Here is a 16,260-nt window from a genome sequence, read left to right as displayed (position 1 = left end):
GACATTAAAAGGAGTGATTTTCAAAACTTGCTGGGAAATTCTTAGGGTAGATTTGCACCTGGACATTGCAAGTATATCAGCTGGAGACTTTCAACATGTAATATTTCACCTGTAGTGTGGGGGCAGAGGAGAAATAATGAATCTTTCATGATTTATAATAAACTTCCTGAGAACAAGTCTCAAATGTCTCGTTTCAGTGGATTAATGTAGTTGCTTAAGCTTTCCATAGAGCTGGACAGAGAACATCAGTATGTATTTCACACACTTTGGATGCAGGGCCCAAGAAGGAAACAGGAACTGGATAACAATTCCAGAAAGCTGGCGTTCAATTTTCTGCAATGAAAGATGCTTCATGTTGGAACCTTCTGATTTCCAATATGCACTTGCTGTTGATAAGAAGTCCGGAGATGCTTTTTTTTTTTTTTTTTTAATACAAAGCTTGATCTGTTTGCTTTTTTTAACTACTTTCTTTCTGCTAGTCTGTTTTGTGCTGATCCCAGTCTTCACGACTCACATGTCCAGAAATATGGTGGTGCACAGAAGTGTAAGTTTGACCTCTGTGTTCTCCTGCTATTTTTTTTATCACTTTCTAATCTACAGTTAAATGATTGGAAGAGACTGCTTTGCTGGCAAATACAAATTAATGGAAGACCTTCTAAATCATATTCTGATTAGAGTCTGATCTGGTCTGTAAACGATGTTCACGTTACACATTGTAATCTGCTTTCCATTCACTCCATTCTTTTGGACCAGTTTGTGTTCCTGGAATCCAGACCAGTCCTAAAATAATCAGACAGAGAATGTCTTCTTGGCTGTTGGCCACTAAGTGGTGGACAATGAAGCCATTTAAACAGAAAGAGGTTTTTTCACATAGTACAATTTGTGATGGAAACCAGATTTATTGCTTAAATGACCTGACCCTTCTCACAGTTGGGCCCAATTTGGTTAATTTTGTGAAGCCCTGTACATCCTAGGGCAGCATGTCCTGTGACAGTAAATGATCTGCTCTATATTTCAGATATATCAGAGCAGTATTTAATTAAAATGCATACATTCTGCGTAATGTAACAACAGAACTGAGGCCAATCCTGGCTCCCAAGGAAATTATCTACGCTAACCAAAAGTAATTTTCCCTCCACACTGTGTAAGTGTTTCTTTTATTAAACTTATTAAAACCGTTTTCAGCTTTGATGTTCTGCAGCTTTTTGGCTGATGTTTTCATCAGACAATATTCATCCTCCCAAGGAATATGTTCTTCTTTCAGAGCAAATACTGGCACTACTTAGTAATTTATTCCAGTTTTAAATTAACTGCATTGAAAACGTTTTAAATTGACAGACCTGGAAATGAGCTTTATCCACAGAGCAGAAATGGCACAAGCTGCAGTACTGCCAGCTCCTCTTCATTATCCTGTGCTAGCACCTGTTGAGAGAGATGACAGGCCAGCTGTTATGCTCACCAAGTCCTTCTTGCATCCTCCTCAGCCAGATCCGTCACCAGTATCCTTTCCTGTTCCCACCAGTTTTAATGATGTGTTGCTTTGAATATCCGCATACCTATTCTGGCTGTGAAAGTTCATCGGGGTTGTGGGTTTAGAAGCTAGTCCTGAAGGTTGACTTCTTGCTTTCTCTCCTGAATGAGCATGATGGAGAGGGTTGTAGGGAACTGATTTTAAGACAAGTTAGTAAATTTCCATGTAGTTCTTGGAAATAATCATTCCACAATGAGGACCAAGAGTCTTAGAAGCAATGTGAATAGAGTCCTAAGACTACTTCAGTGACAAGAACTGTGTGCTTGACTATGTGCAATGACTGGTTACAAGCTTATTCAGTGTCTCTTACAATTACAAAAAAGTAATAGTTAAAATGTGCAGCTACATAGTAAAGATACTTTTTTTTTTTTTTTTAAAAAAAAAAGAAACATCAGACACTTCAGATATTGTGGGGGGATAGGTTTCGTAACAGACTTTTTTTCTCTTTCAAGTACTGTTAGTAATAAAGCAGCTTCTTTAGACTGGCATTTTCCAGTGCCCTATTATTGCATGAAACCATCATACCATCACTTCCATAAACATAACAAGTACATCTTGACTATAATTAGATTTCTCATCTCTGCCATTTTTAACAGATAGAAGGTTCCACAGCCTCTTTCTATCATGGTTAGAAACTTTCTTCTTTTATCTGTCCCAAGCATGCATATGACCACCATATGCTCACTTATTCTTATGCCGGTACTGTTGTATAGCTGTTTCATCTCTTTAGTTTATAACCCAGTGGATGTTAAACCTACAAAGATGAAGTTTATTCCCCTTTGGGCTCCATTTTTTTTTCCTAACCCTAATTATCCAAACTTCTTTTCTATGCTATTATGTGAATAAACTCTCTTCTACTAGTTGTCCTTACAGACCTTCCCTGTTTAGACTGACAATGCTTTAAAAATTATTGTCCAGAAAGCTGGATGGTTACCACCTTTAAATCTGTGTTTGCAACGGAAGTAAACTCTTCATGGGGTGTGTGAACTGAGAAATGGACAGCAAAGGATTAATAAGCTGCTTACTGTCCTAAACTGGACTCATTAATCTGAAGAAAGTGTCGGATCTGAAAGAAGTTGAGGAGGGGACAGAGCAGCTCTCTGGAAGCTGAGCTGGGAAAAGAAAATAAAAATAAAAAATACTCTAGTAATGCTACAGATAATTGGCTCTTCTAAAAGCGCAGCCCAACAGAGGCTGTGGAGATTCTGCTAAAATTGTTCAGTGAAATTAGCTGCCCCAGCTGGAGTCAATCTAAGAAGCTAAATTATATGAACCAAAGTTTGCACATTGAACCAAGGTAGCTTTCTGGTTTGAGGTTTTCCTAGAGTTGAGCTATGACCCCAGGGAAGAAGCAGCTCTTAGTGTCTGCAGTGAAAGGGTAATTCTGAAAGGATTATTAAGACACAGGAAACATATGCAAAAGCACAACATGGATTTTGATGTTTAATATACTTCTACATTTTTAAGTTCACTTAAAATTATGCATCATGGGGAATCCCTGATAGGAAAGAACTGAAATTGAATGTGTGTAGTTATTTGGTCTTGTTTGGTCACAAATATTTTTCCTTGAGAACAGATTAATAAAACAATTAAAACGTGTTTTAACGGTTCTAGTCTTAGACCACAGTGTCATGGCCAAATTCTAACTCAGGCAGTTAGCATTCACACTTTCCCTGTAACTTGCACTGGAAGCAACAAACTACCTAATTTGTCTTAGATATCTTGTGGACCCAGCTGAAATCTGCCATATAATGTGCCAATAATGCGTCACTGAAGAAAGGCTGATGTAACTATTGCATGCTGCTGTGATGGGGGAAGAGCTCTTTGAGAGGCATTTATGTAAGCATTACACAAAATGTGAAATGGTATTTTCTCATTCTCAGGGTAAGAAAACACTTTAAGTAGTATTTATACTTTGTCTATTGAGAAATCTACCCTTTAATTGCTGGTATGTGATAAATTTGATCATGTTCTAGACTTAGGCTGAAGGTTCAATGGATTTTCATATTTCTATTGTTCATTTTTATTTATATCACAAAATCACAGATTTTGTAATAGAAGTACCTTCATTGCCACAGAAGCTTCTTGTAAACTGAATGTTTTGATCGCTTTAAGTAAGATCTACAGTTCATAGAATCACAGAATGGTTCGGGTTGGAAGAGACTTTAAAGCCCATCCAGTTCCAACCCCCTGCCATGGTCTGGGACACCTCCCACCACACCAGGTTGCCCAAAGCCCCATCCAGCCTGGCCCTGCATATCTCCAGGGATGGGGCAGCCTGTGCCAGGGCCTCACCACTCTCTGAATATAGAATTTTTTTCCTTGTATCTAATCTAAACCTACCCTCTTTTAGTTTAATGCTATTTCACCTTGTCTTGTCCCCCTGAAAAAGAGTCCCTCCCCAGCTTTCCTGTAGGCCCCTTTAGCACTAGAATGCCACTATAAGGTCTCCCTGGAGCCTTCTCTTCTCCAGGCTGAACAACCTCAACTCCCTCAGCCTGTCTTTGTAGGAGAGGTGCTCCAGCCCCAGTTCCAACAGACAGAAAGAAAAATATATATATATATATATTTTTTTTTTTTCAAGAGTTCGGGATAACCTTTGTAGGAGATAGCTTTCACATAATTCTTCAAATGAAAAGCACTGTATAGATGACAAAAACAGGGTCCAAAGTGGCTGGTTATATTGAAGAAAATACATGATTATTGACTCTCTGTATACTGAAATGATACTGAGTTATGCTTGTTCTCTTATAAGGCAAACTGTCACAGCTGGGTCCTCATCTTGACTTAGTTCTTGTAAGTTCCTCTATGGGAGTTTTGCTCTGTGACCTACAAGGAATTCATGGAGACCAATTCTTAGTCCTCACAAGAGATAATATACAAACAGATTCAGGGGCAAATAGCATGGATAAGCAATAAGCTTATCTGTGGCTAATCCTTCCACTCGATCCCCCACTCCCACCAGCAGGTCTTCAGAGTTGAACTTTTTCCTGGTGCAGCTTGGATTTCTGCAGATGCATCCCAGATCAATACGGTATGAAACTGTTGTTCACACTCTGGGACCTTAAGTACCTATTACAACAGCATTAAGGTTTTTATGTGCCTGGAAAAGAAACAGACTGGATGAAAGCAGAGCTCAGAAGCAGTCAGCTGCCTTCAGACCTGCCTGCGAGCTGTGTGGGTATGGGTGTGATGCCAGCTCTTCGCCTCTGGCAGCAGTGGGTACAGAACACATGGTAGGTGTTTGAACAGTCGTATCCCTGACAGTCTCTTGTTTCCCACGCTTCCTGCTGCTGCAGCAGTAAGAAGATCTCTATATATGTATACGTTCATGAAGTCTGTTTGTGCTGAGTGTCTCTGCAAACTAGGCGGAGGCACCAGGCATGTTTTCTGCTGCTTGCCTCTTCAGATAGTGTTGGCTATCTTCTCCTCTGGCTGTTGCTCCCCACTCACACTGCTGCTTGTGGTCTGAGAGCATTAACAGCCCTCCAACATTTTGACCTTTTCTTCTGAAAAGAAGGTTATTTTCTGAAGAGCAAACAACAAATTCTTCTTCTATCATCTAAATAATTCTTTTCTAAAACACTCTTCCATTTTATTTTTTTCCAAAGAAAATAAACTGTCATCTTGCTTTATTAACCTCTCATCATTCTGATCATTCTCCTGGAGTCTCTCTTTATCTTTTTTAAAAGAATATACTTCAAACTGAATGTCATCTTGCCCACTGAGATCCCACCAGTATCAACTAGAGTAAAAGATGAACCCCTTTCTCATATGCTTATTGATATATCCTGGCACATCATGTTGTCTTTTCTGCAGCAGTGTTAGCTGGTAGATTAATTGGATTTTTTTTGGTTCACCATGACAACAAAATTATTTTCTACTATACTGCTCCAAGCCAGTTATTCCCTCCCGTGCACACTTCATCTGTGTTTCTGTCTGCTTCTAAAGTGTAGTTTTAGTCTCTGACTTCCACCTTTTATTTTTGGACCAGCTGTCTGACACAGCAGTACCCTGTGATTCTCTTCTTTAGAGCTACTGCAAAACCATTCCAAACGTTTGCCTGCTTGTTCTGTGTGTGCATCCCTTTTGTATTCAGGTACTGAATAATGGGAGATCATGAACATAGCCATGAACCCATAGGACAGCTAACTATGCTTGCTTTACTTCATGATGAGACTTATACAATAACATTACCCAAGTACTACTTGCTTTTAAGAATGACAGAGAATTGTACAAAGTCTTCCTACAGTTAGGGTATAGCTACAGACATGAGTTTGCATTGGTCGTTATGAGCAGTCTGAGGTGGAACATGGCTCCTTAACAGGAATTAGGAAGTATGAGACTTCGTTAACACATATAAAAAAAAAAAAAAAAGAAAGAAAGAAATTGAAATAAATTCAATGGTAATGGTTAACTGGAGGAATTGTGTGTTTTGTCTTAGAAACTTGTTCTTTTAGAGTTAGGGCATGTAATAACTCAAGTAATTAAGAATTCATGGAAGAAAATCCAAATAGTGTAGATAACTTATTCTTTATTTGTACCTGGTAGCATTTCAATATTAAATATCTCCTGTCATCTTCTAGGTTTGCCAATAAGGTCTGTGAATAATAATGCACAAGGATGTGTTTGCAGCAAAGAGGCTGGAGCAAGCAATGCTTTCCTGTTTTGTTTTTTGTGTGTGTGGAAATCACTTTATCAGGAATTTCTCTTGGTCAATTCACTTGTTTTCTGGTTAAAGGTATAAAAAGCAATTCTACAGTGCTTAAATGGAAGCTCTTACCTGAACAGATTCCTACTGCTCTGAGGGTATGAGAAATTGGTGAGACCCAACTTGAGTTTCTGTTGGAGCTGAGACTGATGTAAGGCATAAGAAACTTGAGAGAAAAACTTTCTGCTCTAATCAAAGCCTGTATCAGCCATTTATTCAGCTGGGTTGTGAAGACTAATCCAGTTCTAATACAGCATGTTCTTGTGCAATACGTCTTTGTTCCTGAGGCTTCTGTGAAGTCTACGTGGAAGTGATATCGTTAAGGCATTATCAGCTAAAAGTACTGTATTAGGTGTACATTGAAGGCTGGCAAGTTATGGTTCCCCAGTAATTGACACAAGCAATCTTCAATGCAACAACAAATGGGGTTAGAGTGACCATCTAAAAGTCTCCCATTTATTTTTCTATAGGAATTTGTACCAAGCCAGCTGTAATTTTTGAAATCCTAGTTGAGAGAAAAATGTTATACCTTTACAGGTTCTATCATTCCGGTATGGGTATGACTGAAACTAAACAGTTCAATCTTCTGTCTGACCAATGAGGGCTGTGCTTAATGTTATTGAACTACAAATCTGCAATTATTTAATTAATTCAAAATACTTATTCACAACTGCTCAAAATTCTTCAGATAAAAATGTAAGGTTGTTTTATTTATTTTTGTTTTTACATAACCCAGCTTTTCTTAATTTAAATAAATAAATAAACAGCTTTAAACTTCACCTCCATTCCTGCTTTAAGTGAAGGTTCAATGAGATTTCCCCCTTCCTGGAAATTGTATTTCTCCCACATTGAAACTAACAAGCAAGAGTTGAAGCCTTATTAGTTCATCTTGTTTGCTATTTGTTAGTCACCAAGGAGTAATTTTTTTCTCAATTTTACTTTTCTTCTAAGTTTCACACTCGGTGTGCTGAACTTGATACTGAAGTAAGTCCAAGCAATTTAATGTTGTCTTTACCAGTTGTGTCTGGTTGGTGATTTAATAGCTAAAGCAACCCCATCAGAATTCTTGCTTTAAAGTCCCAGCTTGAAGATTTACCATTCTTTAATGGATTAACGAGGACAGTGTGTTTTCTTGTACCTTGTCAAACATCTACTCAGACCAACACCACTGAATTTTCAAGAGTCTTAAACCAGGAAAGTACTGTCATCTGCTTTGTTTCAAAGCCTTTTTATGGGTTTTAGCACAGAGGATGGTTTCCTGGAAAAATGAATATGTAGTTTTAGCCTGCTCTACCCTATTAAGATCTAGTTTGAACTCCAATAGGGTTAATGGTGACAGTTTTCTATTGCCTTTGACAGGCTGCTAGATCACATCCCCTCCTATTCCTGCCCCAGAGAGAAGGGTCGTGAGTATGCATAAGGCATTACTGTCCTCCTTCTGTCAGTGATGTTCAGGATTTTACTGCACATCTACTTATTACGTAGTCCACTTGTTTATGAGTGAAATTGTAGTTGTATCCATTGCCTATTCTGTGTCATGAAGCGTTCCTTCTACTGGAAAATAAGTGGCTCTTTTCCTGTGATTAATTGCTGGCAATAGGGTTGCTACAGAACCTTATGCAATGTCAAATGATGAAATGTTATTGCAGATATCACCATGGCTGCTCCAAAAGCAACACACAGCACAATTCCATTTGTATAGTTCTCTCTCTCATGAAATGGAGGAAATACAATGATATTTTTAGTTCACTTCAGCAACTATGCAAGGATCTGAAAGTTCACTTAAAAAAAAAAAATAAAAAAAATGCAGCTGCAAGTGTGCTTTGCTATTCCTAGCAAATCATGCTTCTTCCAGCATGCTGTTGGGTAAAAAACAAATCAGTATATTACACTAAGATGAAAATCTTCCGAAGTAATTGCTCAGCAAATGGTATGGCTCAAGAAGACAGCTTGATCCCTAGCTGTACTACAGGAGGGAAGAGTTGTTTCCAGTAAAATTGGTAAAAATAGCAAAATACTAGAGACTACAGGGATAGGTAGGTAACAAAATTACAGTTAAGCAAGCATATGATATTGTTAAAATGCTCAGGAGATTTCTGCAGCAACAAGGTGAGTCAGCAGCTCCAATGCGGGGAAGCTGTGCTGCTCGCCTGGTGCAGCCCCAAAGCTGGCTGCCTAGGGATGTGCCGGCTGCCTGACAACCTCTGTATGTGCAGGCTGAGCTAGGTGCTTTGGCCATTTGTCTGAGGTCTCCTTTCTGTTTCAAATGCAGCAACTTCAAATTGATACCCAAGACTAAGACCAGTTCAAGGTAAAGGTGCTGACTTACTGGAGATCTGTCTTAGGTTTCTGTGGGGGCATGATGTTATTTTCACTTGTTGCTACAGATCTTCTAGTTATTGGCATATTGACAGTAATGGAAGTGATACTGTAGAACAGCTAATCTTGGAGATGTTTTTGCTCAAATCTGTCTCAACTTCTCTTCCTTGTACCACAACACACACAACTGGATTTGACATATTTGTCTTCCTTTCCTCTCCCTTCTAATTGTATTTTGGCTGAAGCATATCTAGGCTCCTTTTTTCTCCAGACTTGGGTTTCCACTTCTGCCATACAATCACACAGAGCAGCTCTATATCTTATGAGAAATACATTCTGTGCTTCACATGCCATATTTTCTGCTTTACAATAAAAGATTATGCTGCTATATGCTGCCTAGAAATGCCCACTATATTCTTCTTGTTATTATCTATTTTATCTAGTCATACAATAAAGGTAGTAAATAATTTTTACAAAGTTCTCACATTAAGTTGAAGAACACAAATCTGAGTACATTTATGCCAGACTTTTCCATGCTAACCAGTTGCTTCCATGTTGTAAGGGAAGAGTTCCCAAGCAAGTTCTGGAGAGGAAAACAGTCTGAATCTCAAACATCATACAAGATATAGAGATCATCTCAAAATACACCCAAGCTTCTTTGTGCCTATGGGGTTGCACAAGTTGCTCTGTTCTTTGGTACAGGACAGCCTGTTTCTCTGAGTGCCACTGGCTTGCTCTGTGGGTTGCCATAAGGAAAATAAAGCCATGATCTTGCTCCATTCTTATTTTCTTTGGGTCAGGAATCCATTTGGACTACACAGGTGTATCACAAGAACATGAAGTTTTCCCCTCTGTTCACCTCCCATCTGTCCTAAAACAGTGTATAAGCTCAAATCTTTTATGGTCCGTAAGCTTAGATATCCTGCAACTGAAATTATTGCCAACTAAGGGACCTCTAGTCCTCTGCTTTTGTTGACTCTCTTGAGTTTTTTATTATGTATCTTGTAAGTGTTGAATTAAAACTGTGAAATGTAATGATGACTTAAGAATACAGAAACTTGAAATGAAACAAGAACCAAAAAGATATTTTAAAATCACTCTCTTTTTTTTTTTTTTAATTTATGATTTCTGAATACTAAGGCTCCTAGTAAGAGAAGGAACAAAGGGTATACAAATTGTAAAACAGAACAGGTGTTCAGTCTGCAATGTGCAATGTCTGCCAAATAATTATAAGGCAGAATACTGAAAAGTAAAATAGAGGAGAACCTAGTAAGTTACTGGGGACAAAAAAAAAAGCTTTGAGCACAATTTAATCACTTTCTTTAATTCTGAAAGTTATATTAACTTGTGAGTTATATTAACTTTTTTCAGACTTAATCATTCCTTACTCAGAAGGAACAAACCTCAAGGAATACAAAATATCCATGCACGTTTTCCTGCATCATTTCCCTTATCGGCTCTGACCACCTGAGACAGGCCAGCCACCAGGCATCTCCCCCTCCCACCTTGGAGCCCAGTGAAGCACTCTTCTCTTTCTGCAGCTCTGGCTCAGTCCCTTGCTTGGTTTCATGGTCAGAACAGATGCCTGTTGCGAAAGTTAAGCCTCACACTTTCATTCTGTCCCTTAACACTCGAGACTAACACTTTTCCAAGTGTGTAAAAATGAAGGTCTCAAAATCCTGAATTTGTTCTGTTTCCAAGGAAATGCCACGGTTTTCTAAAGGCAGACGAGGCTGGACAGGTTTCCCTAATCCTAGCCATCCTGTAGTTTGCATGCATCCTCCTGACAACTGCCAGCATTTCAGTGACCTTTGTTTTTCCCTGGTCAGAAGAAGATGTGACAACAAAGGGTTGACTCCGTATGCATGAATGAATTATGCATTTGATAATGGAACAGTTTAATAACCTCAACTAGAAGTGATAAACTGCACACAGGTGTTCTTTTTAACTGACAAATCCTCCATGTTAACTACTCAGACTATTTTTTAATAGTATTCTGTTACTGTGAGGAAAAAAAAGTCATTGAAGTTTATTCCATGTTTAGCTAGATTTTACAGTGAATTATCTTAGATGAGACTGCCTGCAAAAGAAAATGAAAAAAAGTCATTAAAATCATGTCTACAGCCTTTTAATGGATAGATATAAATGTGCTAATCCCTCTAGCTCCAAGAACCATCAAAGCAAACACACATCAAGTAGCAGAGGTTCATAAGGCCTAGATAAATATCCCTTTCAAATATTCTGTTAGTCTATATATATAAATTTACATTCTTAAATAGTCTTATGTATGCAAAAGGAAAATAGATTCAGCTCTGGCTTATTATCATGAAACAGTGTGGTACATCTATTAGTAGAAAGTAATTTCAATATCTATTTATCTAAAGTCAGTCAGTACCCAAAGAAGACACCTTTAACATAGCATGCTCAACAGTCTTAGCAGCACAGTGGATGTGAAGGGGCTTTTCTTTTTCTTTTCTGTTTTGGGGTACTTTCGCAACAGCAACATATAAGTGAGTACTGGACTTCAGAACAATGAAATAAAACATCCTTTATTTCCATCCGTTTATTCAGGAAAGTTTGTTTGAAATACTTTTCTTGGAATTTTGTGGGATAGATTATTTATGATCATGATTACATCTGAATATTCAGGTTATGCATGAAAAACATGTAAAAGAGATCCCTCTGCCACATGCTTATTGACTTTTCGAATTAGCTTTATTCTGGAGTTTTACAAAGGCACTAGTTGACCTGGTTTGATCAGAATTCCTTCATAGACAAGCTGCTGCAATGCTCTGCTAGACCTACAAATGCATCTGCATTGCAGTAATATGAAGAACCTTTCCTTGCAACTGAATGCTACTTCAAAAATGAGACTACATGCACCTGAGATACATGCTGTAGAAAACCTGAGGGTAATAAATTCATCAGTTTAACACAAGTGCCTTGGAACAACTTCGATGCAATAGGAAACTAACAGCTTAATTCTTCTGCTGTTACCCAGACAGGGTATATTGTTCTGCTGTAAATACTCAATTCTTTTTTATTTTTGTAGTTTGAGGCGAATTGGTGTGTCTTGTATTCCAGTCAGAAGAGTATTCTTCTGCTATGCATGGGAAAACTCCCCAACAGTTCACATCTACAGAGTTATTAGCACATACCTATTTCAACAGTATCTATAACAACACAGCTGGTTAGGACAATGAGTCAGAAGGGCAGCCTCCCCTTCGCTTTCAGATTTTGATGAAACTTCATAAGAAGACCCCAGGGATTTTTATTTTTTTTAAATTCATAAATAGGGAACGCCAGAAGCAAATTAACTTCAGTCAGTCTCTGCTCGTGGTCTCAAACCCTTACAAAAGTCAGCAGGAGTATCTGTCCTTAAGGAAAATAAAGAATCTCGCCTTACAGTTTAAAACCACATTTTAAAAAAAGTGCTATTTATATACTGTTTTAAATACAGTACTATTGTATCCCTTCTGACAGTAACAAAAAGTAGCCTATAGTTCTTAATATTTAAAGGTAGATATTGTCTACTGTTTCTGCATCCCTTTTTATAATTTATATCATAATTAAACTATTTAAATGTTTCCCTGTTAACTACTCTATTGTATATTGTCATGCTATATGAACAAGCCAAAGGGGACACTGTTGAGCAATAACACCCAAAGACTGCTCTAATCTCCATGTCCCCTCATGTCTCAAATTTTGTCTTGTACAGTGTTTTTTATTATTATTATTAATTTTCTTTTGAAATACTGATAAAATATTAGAGTTCAAAAGAAACCTAGAAGAAAAAAAGATGTGGAAAAAAAAATTAAATGTTCCATAAGTATTTATGATCTGCTATTGATTTCTCACGTTCAGGATGAAAGATCTGGAAGGAAGCTTTCTGGTGATTTGACCAATATTTCTGATGAAGTAAATAACTGCATCTCAAAATCCATTCCATACCAGTCAGTTTTCATCTTATCACTTTCATCAAACCTCTTTGGTTTCCACATTCCTCCTTATTTGTAAGGCTGTTTTAGTCACTACATGGTGATGGTTTGGTACATTTCAAAGAATCATACTGTGTTATTTCAATTTACACCTTTTTTGCGCGAGCCATTAACCACATATTTTCATGTTGGCATGGTCTCTTCTTCAGTCTTTTAACGAGGACTTCCACCCCTGCTCAGCCAGCAACTATTTTTAGAGTATAACCCCACCTTCATTCTCCCTTTCATTTCTTAGGCTAATAAGTAGGCTTTTCTCACCTTTTTTCCTAAGAACAGGGTTTCCATTCTCCTGATCATCCTAGTAGTTTTTCTGTGTACCTGAATCTGAATAACTTAGACTGGTACTTAGGGTACAAAAAATGCAAATAAACCACCTTTAAGAGTATTAATATTTTTGTGCTGTACTAGAAATAACACCTATGAGGAAAAAAAACACACTATCATTTCATTTATTTAGTGAAAGCTGTGTACCTATTTTATTTTTAAATAGTCAAAGCATGCACTAACTAAACTCAACAGCAATGGTATCATTAAGTTCACCTGATTTAATGTATTTTAAAACTTCTCAAAACCCACAGTTACAGGTTGGGAAAAAGAAATACTTTTTTCTTTTACCAAAATTGTAAATATTCCACATATAAACCTACTGACAAAAGAATTTCATTGGGTTGATTTTGGATGAAATGACCTTAATTTCAGCCAAATTTAACATGAACTCAGTAGCTGATGCTTATGGTATGTCTGAAATTGGCCATGGGTTTATTCTGTGTAGTTGTGAACAGAATAGTCAGAGTAACTACTTCGTATGTTCTGAAATGCTGAAATTGTTGATGGAAAAGACAGCAGAGTTGTGAAGCTGATGAGAGTGCCTCTGCTGTATTTTTTTTTTTTCCTTTTTAGGCTGTGTGACCTTGCTTTCTCCCAGAAAAGCCACTCTCAAAAGCAATGTAGAAGAGGAATTTCCTACAGCAGAGGAAATAGCCTCCAACCGAGTTGTTCACTGTTAAATGTGCGGTTGGTTTTCTCCTAAAATTTTAAGCTGAAGCTGCTTGGGAAACTTGCATACATTCTTCATTTTATTTATTATCTTCTTGATCCTTTTCACATGCAGCTTGTACACACCTATAAATTGACTAGTCACCTCACAAATACCTCTGGGGTACAAAGATTCTCTGTTCTCTGTACCAGATATAACACAGTGTAGCAGAACGCATTGTCTCTAAAACAAAATTTAACTAAAACTCATTACTTCCTCAAATGGGCATTATTTTTTTGACTCACAAATTGCTGGCCAAGTGGATGTTCATGAGTAAATCATCAGTGTTTTCTGCAGGTTTGTTTTAACTGGCAATGGCACCTCAGGAATTACTGTCACTTGGCAAGGTGTTGTAGAGGCTGCAACAACTCCTCACTGGAGATCTTCTCAGACCATGGTGGTGAAAACAGGACACAGCATCATTGCTGCTGAAAGCAGGGCCAGGGGGATATCTGGGGCAGAAGATGTAGAGTAGATCTAGTGAGAAGGAAGAGAACCTAACAAAAGTGGAGAATTATTCAAAGCATGGAGTGGTGTTACTACAGGCAAGAAATCTGGGATCTATGGAATTAGATGAATAATAAGAAAAGGAATAAGAGCAGATAGCAAGAGTTAAATATGATAGATATAAGGTGCAGACAAATCATTTAGGGAATTCAAGGTTTAGACAAAATAGATGAAAATGCAACGAGGGACAAATTTAGCAAAAGGTTTCACAAATAGAACAGATACAAGACCAACAAAGGTACTATAAGACTGTCATTTTGAAGGAAAAACTGGTAGAGAAGACTAAGTGTTTTCAGTATAAGTCATAAGCAAAGCAAACAGTTCAAAAGTAACAGAAGATTTTATTTTATACGCTTTTTTTTTTTATTTTACAAGAAGGACATGGTGAATTACCTTAGTAAGAACAGGTGGGGTGACAAAGACAGAAGCATTACTGAACAAGACAGCAGAGAGTAATTATGCATGAGAAGTACTGGGCATTCTGGTGGAAGGAAACAAATACAACATGGGCTTGTACAGGCAGGTAGTGTTAGGAGGAAACAATGTCAAGGTATAGATAAATACAGAGTCAAAATGTGCAGAACAGCAAGGGAAGGAAAGGGATGTGGCACCAGAAGAAGCAGCAGAGGCAGCACTTAGAAACATAACACAGCCCTGGACTCAGAGAAGCTGGCAGGAGAGGGCTTGGGTGGTCTGTTCACAGCATGTACACCAGCTATAGGGGCTCAGCCCCAAAATGTAGGGAAACAGCAAAGGACACTGCACACAGGAGACTTGTGACAGGAGCAGGCACCCCTCAAACCATGCCTCCCCTGGGCACAGGTCCCAGGGGAGAAGCAAACAGCACAGGCAAAATTCTGGAGGAGGGTTACAGGAAGGAGCAAAGTGGATTTAAAAAGGAGGGAGTGGAATAAGGAAAAGAGGGATGACAGGAAAAAAAAAAAAAAAAGGTTTAAATGGTAGAGTAGTATTGCTATAAATACTCCAAGAACTGTAAGAGAGCTCGGAAGAACACTCTGTGCTCTGCTGTATGAGAGGGAGAAGGAGCTGAATAAAGGGAAAATTAATCACTCATGAAATAAACAAATTTTTTATTCAAAGCGCAGAATAATAATAAATGGTTTCATTAAATGTTGCTCACTAGATATCTTATGCATGCGAGACATACACAAGTCCTCCATATCTGTAAACCATTTTGTTAACCAATTGTTAGCTTGTGACTCTGTTAGATGCTGAGAGGTAATATTAAAAGGGAAGAGGAGACAAGACTTATCTGCTGTGCTCGTGCCAATATTCTGTTTAAAGCTAGTTGCTGACATTATAAATTACAGGCTGGCCAAATGGCAGCTATGCCTTATCTTTTTGCTTTCCCCCTCTGCTCTCCCCATCCTTTTAATATTAGTAATCACACAGCAAATAGATGCAGCAGAAAGATTTGATTACTGAGGCCACACTTTTATACTACCTCATTAGTTCCCATTCCTTCTGAGAAGGTTCAGTGAGTGCTGCAGAAGGTCAGTACCTTAAGAGAATTGTTAAATGCTATTAGGTCCCGCTGCTAATTGTTCTGTACCTGTAAGCATCTAACAAACAGCAAGAGAGTTTCTTACGAACTGATAAAATATTTTATCTTGAGAACTAGAGTGAATTTTGGAGTGAATATTGGTTTTGGAAGTGTAATTCCAACTTTTAAAACTCAGTATTTGGGAGGAACAAAAAGTATAGATTTTAAATACTTGTGTTTGTATTGCATTGCCATTACCCCATACTTCAAATTGTTGTGCCAAAATGCAGCTGCTGTGGTACAGTTATTTTTTTTGTTTGTTTGTTTGTTTGTTTGTTTGTTTTTATGCTAAGTTTCTCCATCTTTTCAATGGGGTCAAAAGAAAAGGAAGAGAAAATTAAATAGTTATCTTCAAAGCACACCTTGCACTGAGCCAATATTTGACCTGAAACCTACCTTGGGGGAGTTGCTGAACAAAAATAACATCAATTGCTTAGTATCTATTTCTTAAATGTAAAATAAAAATATATACATAAGAAATTATATGCAAATAAATACAATACTAGCATTTGGTATGTAGACAAATGGAGTAAGATGTATACTCATAGCATTATTGTATGACCTGAAATCACAGAATCCATTATGCACACCCCA

Source organism: Netta rufina, assembly GCF_964035555.1.
Source record: "Netta rufina genome assembly, chromosome: 4".
NCBI classification, from domain to species: Eukaryota; Metazoa; Chordata; class Aves; order Anseriformes; family Anatidae; genus Netta; species Netta rufina.
This window is presented reverse-complemented; position numbering follows the sequence as displayed.